Here is a 14159-nt window from a genome sequence, read left to right on the forward strand (position 1 = left end):
TACGGTTTTCGCGATTTTTGAAGTCCTATATCTCAGAAACTACTTATCGTAAGAAGCTGAAATTTTGTGAGGAATTTGGGTTCGGCCAGCTCAAGTAGCGAGTTTGAATATTCTGGCATCTTTGGTGTGGAAGTTAGAGGGGGGTCGAAAATGGCATGAGTTGTTTCCTGTAAATAAGGGTGTAGTGCCAAAGTTGCTAGAGATATTGGCTGGGCACTACCGTGCCCCTTGATTTCTGGTTTTCGCACCTTTAAATTAAATATTTTAAAATATTTTAAAAGAATATGGAGAAACCTACGCCCTTTTTTAATAAGTAAAACACTAAATGAAAAGATATAGAAAAATTGCCATAATCTTGTATTTAACTTAAACCAATAAAATAAAAGATGTTCCATAACATTTCACAAGCAAAAATAGACATTAATTTATGATTAAAAAATAAAATAACTTGAAAAAAAAAAAACAAACAAACAAAAAACATCAAAAATAATAATTCAACTTGAAACATATACCTACTTAGTAAATTACTAAAAATGGTTAAGTATTTTACTAAATCAATTAAATTTTTTCGCTAATGTATCTCAGTCATTTTTCAAACAAAACGGGAAGTGTTTTCCAGATTTTAAGCCGGTTTCCTGGAAAAGGAAAACGTACTTCACTCAATTGCATTTCAAAATATTTATCACTTTCATTCGAGAAGTAAATAAATATGTATATCAAATGGTTTAAGGAACTTGTCACTTCACTATCAATACTTGGCGGAAACTCATTTGCCTGAGGCCTACATTGGCTCAAAAAGTGAAAAAGTACAAAAGTGAAAATTTTCAAACTGATTTTTATATAGTTTTTCGGGCTGGAAAATTAAAACAAATGATGCAGAAAGCTTATTTTTTGGTCTTAAAAACAATTTGTATACTCTTTTTCACAAAAAAATTGCGCTAGCCAGAAAAAAAATATTTTCACTTTTGTACTTTTTCAAAAAGTGGTGTATGTAGTTAAGCCTTAACACATTTGCAAAAATCATAGTGACAAAATTGTTGTTTGTATATTTTTTCTATCAAACAAAAAGATTGCCACAACAAATTTTCGGGAAGTTTGTGACAAATTTTTTAAAAATCCCTGACAATTCATTGTCATTAGAATTTTTTTATGATCCCACATATTGACATTTCTAAAATCTGTCAATATTTTTATGACCCAGAATTTACACAATTGTCAAGTGGTCATTTACAAAATTGTCCCCTGTTACCTGTCGAATGTCTATGAAATAGGTGCCTGTTGGTAAAAAGATTCGACCGACATAAATATTATTATATTTTATCGTTTATTTTATATTAGATCAAAAAAAAGTATTCAAAATTACTTCTGAAATAACGAAACTACTTTTTAAATTGTTTTTATATCATTTTTTTTAAGATTTTTGAATCTGTTTTTTTTTTTAATAAAATTTGTGTGTGGAAATTTTCAAAAATATTTCAAAAACGAATGAGTCGACATATTTAAACAAAATTTTATCCCTTTGAAAAATTTTATTTTTCAAAAAAAAAAAAAAATTGAAACAAAAAAATCCGAAATAATTATTTTTGAAATTTTTTCTTAATTTTTTAATCAAAGTTACTGATTTTAAGTAAAAAGGCGAATGAATCAACAAAGTTGTGAGATAGGCACTAATTAAATAAAATGCACGACTGGGTCGCACGAACTTGCTCTTAGAGTTAAAGTTGCTTAAATTTTTAAGACTTTGTATAGAAATTTGGAAAAAAAAAATAAAATTCGTTTTTTAAAAAAATAAAATAAAATCTAAAATTAAATTGCCCTCCAAAACAAGTATGCAGTTTTGATTGATACATTAACATGCATTTTTAGAAAAAAAAATTTCAAAATCGTTAGAGCCGTTTTCAAAAAAACTAATTTTTTATAAATAATTTTTTGGAAAAAAAGTTTTAAAATAAAATTGGTATGCCATTTTGTAGAAATCACTAATCAACATCAAAAAACAAAATTTCAAAAAAATTCAATGTCCCGTTTTCGAAAATTTGATTTTTCAAACAAAAATTTTCAAATTTTTTTTAAAAATCCAAAAATTATTTTTTTGGAAATTTTATTTTTGGTTTATATTTTAATTATATAAATGCTTCTTCACAAAAAGTTTCGTTGAAATCGAATAAGCAGTTTCGGAGATAATCGGATTTGAAAAAAAACCGTTCTATGGCAGGTACCGTTAATAATGGTTTTCAAAAAAAAATTTTTCATTGAAAGATAGACCTTTGCTTAAAACTAACATTTGAATTTTTTAAACAAAATCGTTGGAGCCGTTTTCGAGATATTTCAATTTTACCTAAATCGGTATATGACAAGTACCGTTATTTTTGGTCCAAAAAAATTAATTCCAAAACCCCTCTGGAGAGTCGCCAAATAACGCTACATACCAAGTTTGACATTAATCGGTCCATTCGTTTAGGCTGTAGCTCCTTATACAGACAGACAGACAGACAGACGGACTTCCGGGACCCACTTTTTTGGTATTGTCTACCATCGTAATGTCATGGAAAAATGTTATCTCAACTTTTTTTTTTTGTACGAATGCATAACTTGATATATAGTACCTATATCGCAAGTAAAAAGGACACATACGCAAAGAATTTTGGCTTATGTGCCTTTTTTGCTTAGTAAATGGTTCATACGCTCTTTTTGCTTAGTATCATGATAGAAAATGTATGTGTGCCCTTTTTCATTTGCGGTTTTGGGCTATTTCAAGTTGGAAATTCGATTTTCTTATTTCACCCAAAAATAAAGTGCTGCTTAACATTTTCAAATATGCCAAAAACCCATTTTTTGATTTTTTGCTCATACGCCCTTTGTGCTTAGCACGGCAGTATATAAATCTAACATAATTGGTATAACTCTCACACAACTTGTTTTATTAAATTTTAACAACTAACTTCTAACAGAAACATTAATACAAGAAGTGCAACGCCAACAATTTAATCTTCAAAATTTTATCTTATTTTCCTGACCTAAATTCCTACCTATCAATTCTTAAGATTCTATCTCACATCAAGTTCGTAATTGAATCAATCTAGCGCATACCAAAGTATTTTGTCGTCATTAATTTTAAATTAATTTTCTTTTAAGTCCACATAAGTAATTTCGATTTAGAGCCGATTTTTCCATCGTCTAATAAACAGTCAGTTAACTGTTCGACGAATAAATTTATCAGGCTTATAAACAATCGGATAACAACATTGAATTTTTCAATCAAAAATAATTTATTCTACAGAATAACAAAAAAAAAATTGTCAAATTCAATAATATTCAAAACTAAACGTCTTTTTTATTTATAATTGTTTTTGTTTTCTTGTGTTCCTCTGTATTCTTTGTCAAAATTATTTCAAAGCAGCTTTGACAATTGACACAGTATTTTTATTGATATTATTCCTTAGAATAATTTTTATTCGTCTCTGAAAGAAGCAGATAGTTTTATTCATAGGAATAAGCTATATCTGCCTGTTGAAAAAATGATTTTTTCTCTATCCTTAGGAATAACTACTAACTGACTGTTTAACTGACTATTGAAAAATTGGCCCTTAATGAAATTCCCTAATCTATCGTAAGAAGTGTGAGTATATGTAATTTAATGAAGTATATGTAATTAAAAAAAAAAAGGTTCCTCATTAATGACACATTGAGACATTGCGGCGTCATCAAACGAAGCTATATTATTTTTAACGTCTTGATAATTGAGGTTAATGAACTTGTATAAGAATAAGATTAGATTAATGTTTGAGTTGAATAACTGTAACGCCCTTTTACTTATAAAGTCATATCTGCTGCTTATAGCGTCTTCTAATAAAGTCGGAATAATTAGTTCTATGTCATAAATGCAGTTCAATAGTAAGCCATTGTTAGACTATGTTCAACATTTTAAAAACATTTAAAATGCGTTGACACAATTCCATTTTTGAAGTTTCTTTGAAGTTTCTTTGAAGAAGTGCCCGGAGCATTAACCTTGTCAATTTAGTATTCTTAATCCGCCACTGTTTGACCTAGTTTCAGGACAACGGGTAGTTCAAATCTTTGTTCTAAATCTTTGTTTGTATATCCTCCGAATGTCACGACATTTCGAAAGTGTCATTAAACTTCTGTTTCTATCTAGTACACTGCAAGATTATTTAATCGCCTACGAGTGTTCCATATACGGAACTGCATGCAATCCATTCTCCAGCCAGTTATGCTACTGCACAAGTAGACCCACAGACACATTACTCGTTCAAACTCAAGAGTTCCTTCCTTTTGCATAACACTTGTGAGTGAGTGCTCGTGGCACAGGTGTTGTGCCTCTTCACGAGGACTTCACAATTTCACATATGGATGCCATATTAGCCACTATCAACTTCAACAGGTTTAGATTCCTCGACGATAGTTTGAAAAAAATAAAAATGAATTGCGCTACAAGCAGCCCCAGTGACACTCTAATCACTCTTTGGTCGCATCTTGTCGCACTGATCGGTTACGATGGCAGGCGGCGTAGTAGGTACTTTTTTTTTTTACCAAACTAAGTTGTGTCACTGTGCAATAGAGCAGCGCTAGCATGGAGCACCTGAAAATGCACACCAATCAACAACAACGGCCAACAGGTTAACTGTGTTGTGATAACAGTCTCTATATAGCCAAGTCGTGCAACGTGTTTGATATTAAAAGGAAAAAAAAAATACTGTTCCCCCCTTATGTGTTGTTGTCATCAAAGTGGCGGGAGGCAACACTACGACGACGTTCAGGTGAATTTACTTCAGTGTACGCGTAAATATAGCCGCATGAGTTCTTCCGGTTTGACATGACTTATGTAACGGTTGTTTTTTGTCGTTGGCTGTTGAATTAATCACCACCGGGCTTTGACTTTTCCGCAGAGGAAAACATGTCAAATCTGCGATGCGAAAATGTACAAATTATGGACCAGAGATAAAAAAAAAAACTTCTCATGTGTAAAGTTTGTACACATCTCTCATGGGAATTAATTTTTGCTAGGAGATGACAATAGTCAAAGCTGTTTTTTTTTTGAGAAAAAGAAGATGCAGATAGAAGACTGTGAATATAACCAAAAAGTGTGAAAAAAAAACACTGTTAAATGTACTCACATGAAATTTAAATTAGGAACAATGTAATCTGAAGATAGAAGAAGCAAGACAGCATCAAAAAGATAATATTTTTAAAGCAGAAGAACTGACATGGGTTTATCTTGTTTAAATGTCAGATAACTTCCAAATGTCAACAAAATTAAATTATTCAAGATTTATGGTAAGATAAAGCAGGTTGATGAGGTTTATTAGGTTTCTGAAAGATTTCTGAAAGAATGCAGGTGTGTTGTGTGTTTTTTTTTGGTGAGATTTAAGGTTTTAAGGGAAATATGTAAATGAAATTAACAAAAATTTGTTAATCAAGTGTTCATTTCGTTATCTTTTTTTATATTCAAACCAGGGTTCGGACTTAAGTTTCAAAATTTCGAAGCAAATTTGAAAAAAAAGTGAAGTAGATCCAAAATTTCGGAAGTAGATTTCAACATTAAACTTTCAGAACATTTATTTCCAAAAATTTATTCAAAAAAAATTATTTTTCAACAAAATTATTTTTCTTTACTTTTTTATTATGATCTTTTCCAAAAGATGTAACGGTGCTTAAGGGTAAAACGGTTAATTCAGCATAATCTAACAAATTTTTGATCCGGAATTCTTCAAAATCAGTCAAAATTACTTTGACAAACTTTATTTCTATCATGAATTCGAAGAATAATTGCACAGAAAAAAATATGACCCGCAGATTTTAAAACAATAAGGAAAACCCGATTGTTTTAATAAGGTTCCCTTCTTGGATGAAAACCATAGAGAAATCTTATTGTTTTTGTTCTATTTTATGTGGTCTATTTTTCTCTGTGTGGCCTCCATTCATCTTTTGAGATATCAGTTGAGCTTTATTTCTCAATGCCTCGACCAGATTTAAAATTGAAGTTAAATCCCTTTCTCTAAATTTATTACTTGAAAAATATTTTTCAATTAAGAAATAGAAGTAGATCCTGAAAAAGAGAAGTAGGGAAGTATAGATATTATTTTTTGCCCAAAATCGAAGTAAATCTACTTCGATCGAAGTAAAGCCCGAACCCTGATTCAAACATTTTGAAAGCAGTTCCTCAAATGTCTTTAAAAAAGAAATACAAAAAACCGTCACGATGACACTTAAAAGAAGGAGGAGGCTCTAAATTCGACTTCCTGCTTTTTTGTTTGAAAACTTTTGCTTCCCATGTGGTCCCATTATATATGATCCAGTTCTGACTATGGCATCATTTTTTTTTGTAAAAATTAATTTGTTTTTATTAATAAAGTATTAAGTATCAATTTTTAAAGTTTAAACTTAAGGGTCACTGTGGCGTATGTGTAATATTTTAGTATAGAATTTTTTTCCTAAACAAATAATTAAAATCTGTATTTTCAGTGAGATTTTTGTAAAAGATTTAATTACAAGCCAACCCTCTGACGGCACACGGGTGTGAATTTGGCAGGACAAAAACAAAAAAATTACCATTTTTCAAAAAAGTGGTAACAAAAAAGTCTATTTATAAGGGTGAAAATATTTTTTTTTGGAATTGTGAATACAATATTCAAATTCCTCAAATTTCTCGTAAAATTCTACAATTTCATATAATATGATTCTCTATAAAATATTGAGACCGAAAAAAGTTGTAGCGACATGAAAAAGTATAAACCAAATTCGCACCCGTGTGTCGATGTTATGGAGGTTAATATTGAATTTAATATAAATCATCTACTGTAAAAGTTCAATAAAACATTTAATTGAATCTTAAAATACAATTATTTATCAAGATATGAAAACCTTAAATACCTAAGATTTCCTTATTTACAAATTATGATTTTTAAAGCCAAATTAGTGAGTATTTGTGAAACGTTTCCAAAAAATAGTATGGGCTTCCTATATTATTTTCGGATAAGTATGCTTTTTTGTGATTTATTTAATTTGTACACTGAACCAAATCCTTACGTAAATACAACGAAAAAATTCGTTGAGCCAACGAAAATTTAATTAATTTTCAGCCGATGAAAAATTTAATTGGCTCAACGAAATGGCTTTCATACGTTAATGAAGAACTTCATCAATCAACGAAAACTGTAGTATTTTAATGAAATTTTTCATAAAAATTTCACTGGTCAACAAAATTTAACTTTTTTTTTGCCACAAGAACCAAAATATACTTTTCTAGTAGTTTTTGGGGTGCTGAATCCGAATCTGAAGTCAGAAAAATTTGATTGGCCTCCGTTTTTGAAATATTACCGTTATAAAATGCTAAAAAAACGTCATTTTGGCTGTTTTCGAGGTTCTGTTTTAATGTGGGGTAATTCATTACAAACAAATTTGTAAAGGTGATTATAAGAACAGATATTCTTCTTTCAAAAACTGTTTAAATCTTTCCGATATCTCTTTTATTGCTCGAGATATCTTAAGTTTCAGTTAAAAAGCTAAAGAGAAACTAAATTTAATCTAAAGTTTAAGTCACTGGTCACAGAATTTTTGCCACAAGAACCAAAATATACTTTTCTAGTAGTTTTCGGGGTGCTTAACTCGAATCCGCAATCAGAAAAATTCTATTAGCCTTCGTTCTTGAAATATAACCGTTATAAAAAAACTTTTTTTTGTATTTTATAACGGTAATATTTCAAAAACGAAGGCTAACAGAATTTTTCTGATTGCGGATTCGAGTTTAGCACCCCGAAAACTACTAGAAAAGTATATTTTGGTTCTTGTGGCAAAAAAATTTTGATTTGGTTGGCCAGTGTTGTTTCTGATTCAAAGACCGCTACTTAAATTCTAAATATCTCGGGCATTAAAAGAGATATCGGAAAGATTTAAACAGTTTTTGAAAGAAGAATATCTGTTCTTATAATCACCTTTACAAATTTGTTTGTAATGAATTACCCCACATTAAAACAGAACCTCGAAAACAGCCAAAATGACGTTTTTTAGCATTTTATAACGGTAATATTTCAAAAACGGAGGCCAATAACAATTTTCTGACTTCAGATTCGAGTTCAGCACATCAAAAACTACTAGAAAAGTATATTTTGGTTCTTGTGGCAAAAACCTTGTTGACCAGTGTTTTTGATCGAGAGTTAATGAATTTTTACATCACTTTACGAAATTTTTCATCGATTAACGTAAAATTTAATTAACCACGGTGATATTTTTCGTTAGTCAATGTATTTTTTGATTAATTTATAAAAGAACTTTCGTTAGCTAACGAACTTTTTCGTAAATTTTATGAATATTTTAATTAAATTACGAAAAAATATTCGTTAGCTAACGAAACTTTTCGTTGTATTAATTATTTTTTTTTTAAGTAGATTAAAGTATTTATTTATTTGACTTGTTAAATTATTAATTTACAGTCCAAACCAAAAATTGGTGTTTCGACAAGGTTGAGTCAACTGATGAGTCCGACTTATCCTGAGACACCTGCTTCAGCTCAACTTACATAGATTTTTAAACAAAAACCTAATGTGAACTATATAAAGCAAGATTAAATTTTTAATCATTAAAACAGAAATGCACATAAGTCTACGTTTTTTTTTCGTAACGATTTTTTTCGTTAACTGATGTATTTTTTCATAAGCCAATGTAATATTTCATTAGTATATGAAGAATTTTCATAAGCTTATGAAGATTTTCGTAAGTTAATGTTGAATTTCATAAGTTAATGAATTTTTTCGTTACTTAATTAAAACTTTGATAAAGTAAGGAAAAAAATCTTATTTTTATTCTTTAAAATGAGTATGAAATTTTTCGTTAATTGATGAATCTTTTCATTGAATTGGATTTTTTGGCACTAAAAAGGGAGAAAAAGTGTATGAAACGTTTTCATTAATTGATGAAGGTTTTCATATTACGAAAAATTACATATTTTCGTTGGGCCAACGAAAATGTAGTGTATGAAACGATTTACGTAATTTTACGAAATTTATTATTTTCAGTGTAGTGTGCTTTGGTTTTGATGAAAATTCTACCACGTTTAATTTCCCTGCTACGTTCTAGTTTTAAAACCTGCCCAATGAAACCTTTTTTGTATTTAGGTAGGAAGCACAAAATATTCATAGAACTACCACCCACCCACGAATAATAAATTAATACTGACTTCCTGACATAATATAAGGGAACAATTATTAATTTTGGCAGTTCCCTTTTTTTGTGCTCCAAAAAAGGTTTTCTTTTTCAACTTGCTTTTCAAATTAAAACACTGCGTGACAAAATTACTAAATGAACATGAATTTCCTGTTTAATAAAAAAAAAGAAAACCCTATAAAATATACACGTTCACTATCATAAAAGGTCTTGAAACAGAACCAACTTTACATGAATCTAATTTTTTTTATTTCATAAAAATCAAATATAACATCACGCATTATGCAAGGTGGCTCAGTTTATTCACATTCTATTACGGCAATCCGCGTGACCCATAAATTATTTAATTGTTTGTTGTTCTATGTTAATATTATTTTTTTGTTCGTTTCTGTTCTGGTTTCATTAACTCTCTTAAACAATAACAACAATTGTTCACCAACTATGCCATCAGCCAACTCTATCTCTGCCGGCCGACATCCATATTCATCCGCAACAACTCATAACAAAAAAAAACATCATAACCGTGCTGCGTGTTTACGGTTCGATCATACTCTCGTTACCTGAGTCTAACTCTGAATATGTGTGAAGTGATGCAAAACTTATTATCGAACCGCATTCAAATGAAATAGGTTGATAACAGTGAGCTAGGTAGTTACGGCCATACTATATAGATTCCGTCTTAACGTCGTCATATTGGATGCCGGCCGACTTGCCAAGAGCAGCATATATACATCCCGCGATATAATAACTCAATCATCTCAGTTCTCAGTACCGCTTTAAGCTCCGCCATTATCCATAGCTACCTATCCATAATGCAATTGGTGTTCATGTGCATTCAGAACACAATTCCTTTAAGCTTCAATTGCGTTATTCGGAGGAGTGCTACCTACTCCAACTCAGTAAGTTGCTTTGCAGTGAACGAAAAAAAAGATTAATATTCACAACGATAACCCTGGCGCAAACGATATTAATTCGTAAAAATCAATATTCGTTGTTATTCTTACCTATACCCTACCTTGCCTACTGTGGGATTTGTGAATGCGAAAGCCGACAGAGTATGTACGGTTTCTGGGTCAGAGACGGAACGAACAAAGCCGGTTCGGTTGGGAATGACACTGAATGTGTTCATTGAAACGCATATACGATATTTATACGAAATATGGTTCACTTTTGAGTGAGTGTGAGAGGCAGAAAGCAAGGGTAGCAATGGATTTGAGGAAATCACTGTCTTTTAGCAACCGGCATTGCTTATGCATACATCAGTTAATAGTTCTTAAGGTAAAGTTGTAAACTGAAGATCAACTGGTTTAATTTTGTTTTTTTCACTGGAAGAAAATGTTGCGCATACGCCACAGTAGGGTGTCCGTTATTTCCGAAAGTGATGTTTTCGGGGGTGACACCCCCCAGATCGAAAGTTTAGGGCCTAAATAATGGGAAATTAGGAAACAAAATTTTTTTGGAGGTCATTAACCCGTGCCTCTAAGGTCATACTTTCCCCATACAAATTTGTATGGGAAATTTTTAACTCATACATAAAATTTTTTTTCTCTCAAGTTAAATCATCTATTTTTAAAATGTTTGTTAATTCTGGTTGGAAAATAGTTCCTTTAAAAGATTACATTCAAAATTTCCCGTTATAAATTTTTTTTATATTTTATTTCGGTTTTTGAAATTATTAGCTGTTTTCGTAGTTTTTGCTTTCACCTATCACATAATTTTAAATGCAGTTTTATTGGTTTTTAATTCTTTTCAAATATTGCATTCAAAAATTTGTGTATAAATCAAAAATTTTAATTTTTTTAATTTTTTTTTGAAATTTTTGCCGTTTTTATACGTTTAAATTTATTTTTTTTCGAACTACAAAAGATATGTTTATTTTATTGAATTTTATTGAATTTTGTTTAAAAATTATTCACCTAAAAAATGACATCAAAAAAGTTGCAAACAAGAAAGGGTAAAGTATTTAATAATATTTATTTAATATAAAAACGGCAAAAATTTCAAATAGGAATTTAAAAAAATTAAAATTTTTGATTTATACACAAATTTTTGAATGCAATATTTGAAAAGAATTAAAAACCAATAAAACTGCATTTAAAATTATGTGATAGGTGAAAGCAAAAACTACGAAAACAGCTAATAATTTCAAAAACCGAAATAAAATATAAAAAAAATTTATAACGGGAAATTTTGAATGTAATCTTTTAAAGGAACTATTTTCCAACCAGAATTAACAAACATTTTAAAAATAGATGATTTAACTTGAGAGAAAAAAAATTTTATGTATGAGTTAAAAATTTCCCATACAAATTTGTATGGGGAAAGTATGACCTTAGAGGCACGGGTTAATGACCTCCAAAAAATTTTTTTTTGCTAATTTCCCTTATTTAGGCCCTAAACTTTCGATCTGGGGGGTGTCTCCCCCGAAAACATCACTTTGGGAAATAACGGACACCCTAACGCCACAGTGACCATTGAAATTTTGAAACATAACATTTGTTAAACAATTTTTTTTGCTGACATAAAAATGAAGCCAATAGACCATGTTGGATCATTTAGTGGTATATAATTAGCTTTTTATAATTTTTAGAGTAGACTTGAAAGTTTTTCTTAAAAGATGCCCAGAATATTTGAGCTGATACTTACGTTGACCATATTTCTGGAAACCCGGGACAGATGAAAAATTCGTTGGATCGTTTTGAAAATATTGCTCTTTCAAAAAAAAAATTAAATTTTTTTAAATGAGTTTTCATAATTTTTCCCTATTTTGGTATCAAGATTTAATAAACGATTTTTATGGGAGCGTTTTTCTTGAAATCATTTAAGTCGTTTACGAAATCAAGAAAATGGTTTTATAATAATGTCGGTTAATAACTTCTAAAAAAATATTTTTTTTTAATCAAAATCGGGAGAGCTGTTTTTTGATATTTTAATTTTATTTTAAATGATTTTGAAATTATATGATCTTTAACACATCTTTTAACATGTCCTTTAAAGTTTTGAAACTTATCTGGGGTTCTTTACTCTTTCATTATGTTGTTCTTTATTGGAAACCATTTTACGTGGTGTAGCAACCTGACAAACAGAAACTGGAACTAAATAATTGACGAACATTTAAAAAAAACTAAAGCCTAGCCAAGAGGCGAAACGAAACCATTCATACAAAACCAGCACAAAATTTTGCTTTTCGTTGCACAATTCGCAGCTTATGTAAGAAAATTCTTACCTGTCCAATCAATTTTTCTTGCAGCAAAAGTTTTTTGACTTTAGAGACTTAGAAAAATTTTTGTTTTGCTTCAGCAGAGTACTAGCCTTAGGTTCATTTTCTTCACTCGGAGTTGAACATAACTTGAGAATTTTTAATATAAAAATTCTCAAGTTTTGTTCAACTCCGAGTGAAGAAAATGGACCTTAATGCTTTATCCGAAAAATTAGAAAAATTTTAATTTACAGCCACTGTTTGTTTTCCGTACAAAGTATTTAAAATATTGAATACAAAAATCAGAGAATGTCCAAAAACGGGACAGTCACGGGACAAATTACAAAATTCGGGACACTTACAACACGTCCCGGGTTTCTTAAATAAAAACCCGGGAGAAGCTGTATAGAAATACGGGACAGTCCCGGGTAAACCGGGACGGATGGTCACCGTACTGATACTGTATCACAAGCCTTAAAAGTAGAGGCATGCTTCTTAAAAGAACCAGTGTCCAGCAAAAAGATTTTTTGAAAGTTGAATTATACATAAAGTACACCTATCGCCTTCCATTGGTGGTGCATTAATTTATATCTTTATTCATCTTATCATGACTTAAAGCTGATTTCCTTTATCATTGATTTTTGTTTGATTAGTTTGACAATTTTAAAACCATGAATATAGAACTATACCAACTGGACTATAAATGTGACATTTGGAAGTTAAAGTATGAAAAATACGAAAAAAAAAAACTAATCCAGGGTATAGGTGACAGAGGTGCAATTTTGTATGTCAGACAAAAGATGAAGCCGTTGTAGGTACACATTTAATTTATGTTGAATTCATTAATTCTGATTTTGAAATGGCTGGTAATAAAGACTTCTAACATTAAGTGGTGAATGACTAGAGGTTTGTGGTTTAATCAGATTTTTATACTTTAACGAGTTCAAATTTTAAATGAAGGACATTTATTTTGTTGCCAAAATTTCTTTTGAATTTTCATCGAGAAAATAATATAAAGAAAATGCGATTTAAACACGTCAAGAACTTCAAGTAGTTTTAATTTTTAATAATTTTTCAAATCTTCTTTATTTTTTTATACATGCAAAAAACAATGATTAAAAGCTTAGCTAGAATTAAATGGATTCATTTCATTTATTTGCATTTGATAATGTATGAGTATAGGTCACCTTTTTCCATTAAACTTTTTTTTGACAGCCTTTTGTTGCCGGCCGGTATGACAGCGCCATAAACCGTTGCGTCGTAGTCGGTGTGAACTAGGTCACTGTGGCGCATACTTACTTAATAAATTATTTTTCTTTCTTCTAACAATAACACTAAAAATACTTATAATGGTCTTAATTAACATTTTATTTGACACATTATCTTCTTCCCATTCAATAAACAAAATTTGATGTATTTTTATGTCTAAATTTGCATATTTATGTCTTCATTTTAGGACAAATTTCACGCTTGCATAAATTATAGTCTTTTAGTAGACAAACAAAAATGAAAATATTTATAGCAGAGAAAACAGCATAACTAATATAAGTTAACTGTGATTTGTTACACAAAATAAAAAACTGATAACAAAAGCAAATGGAATCCGTTTTATTGTAACAAAATAGTGGCAAATGCGATGCAGTTCAATTTGAAAAGGAAATATTTTTAAAGCTATTTATTATGAATCTAGAAATAGAATAAAACTACTAAGCAGGTATTGTTATTCATTATTTTGTACGATTTTGATTCACCATGCTATTTTAACGAAAAAAGTATGCCA

General features: G+C 29.9%; 1 protein-coding gene across 1 annotated transcript in view; it reads left to right on the forward strand.

Annotated features, from left to right (window-relative positions):
- Positions 1–14159, forward strand: part of LOC129913078 (rho GTPase-activating protein gacZ) — a 73780-nt gene that overhangs the window by 19121 nt on the left and 40500 nt on the right. The window lies entirely within an intron of this gene.

The sequence above is a fragment of the Episyrphus balteatus genome, chromosome 3 (assembly GCF_945859705.1).
Source record: "Episyrphus balteatus chromosome 3, idEpiBalt1.1, whole genome shotgun sequence".
In the NCBI taxonomy this organism is placed as follows: Eukaryota; Metazoa; Arthropoda; class Insecta; order Diptera; family Syrphidae; genus Episyrphus; species Episyrphus balteatus.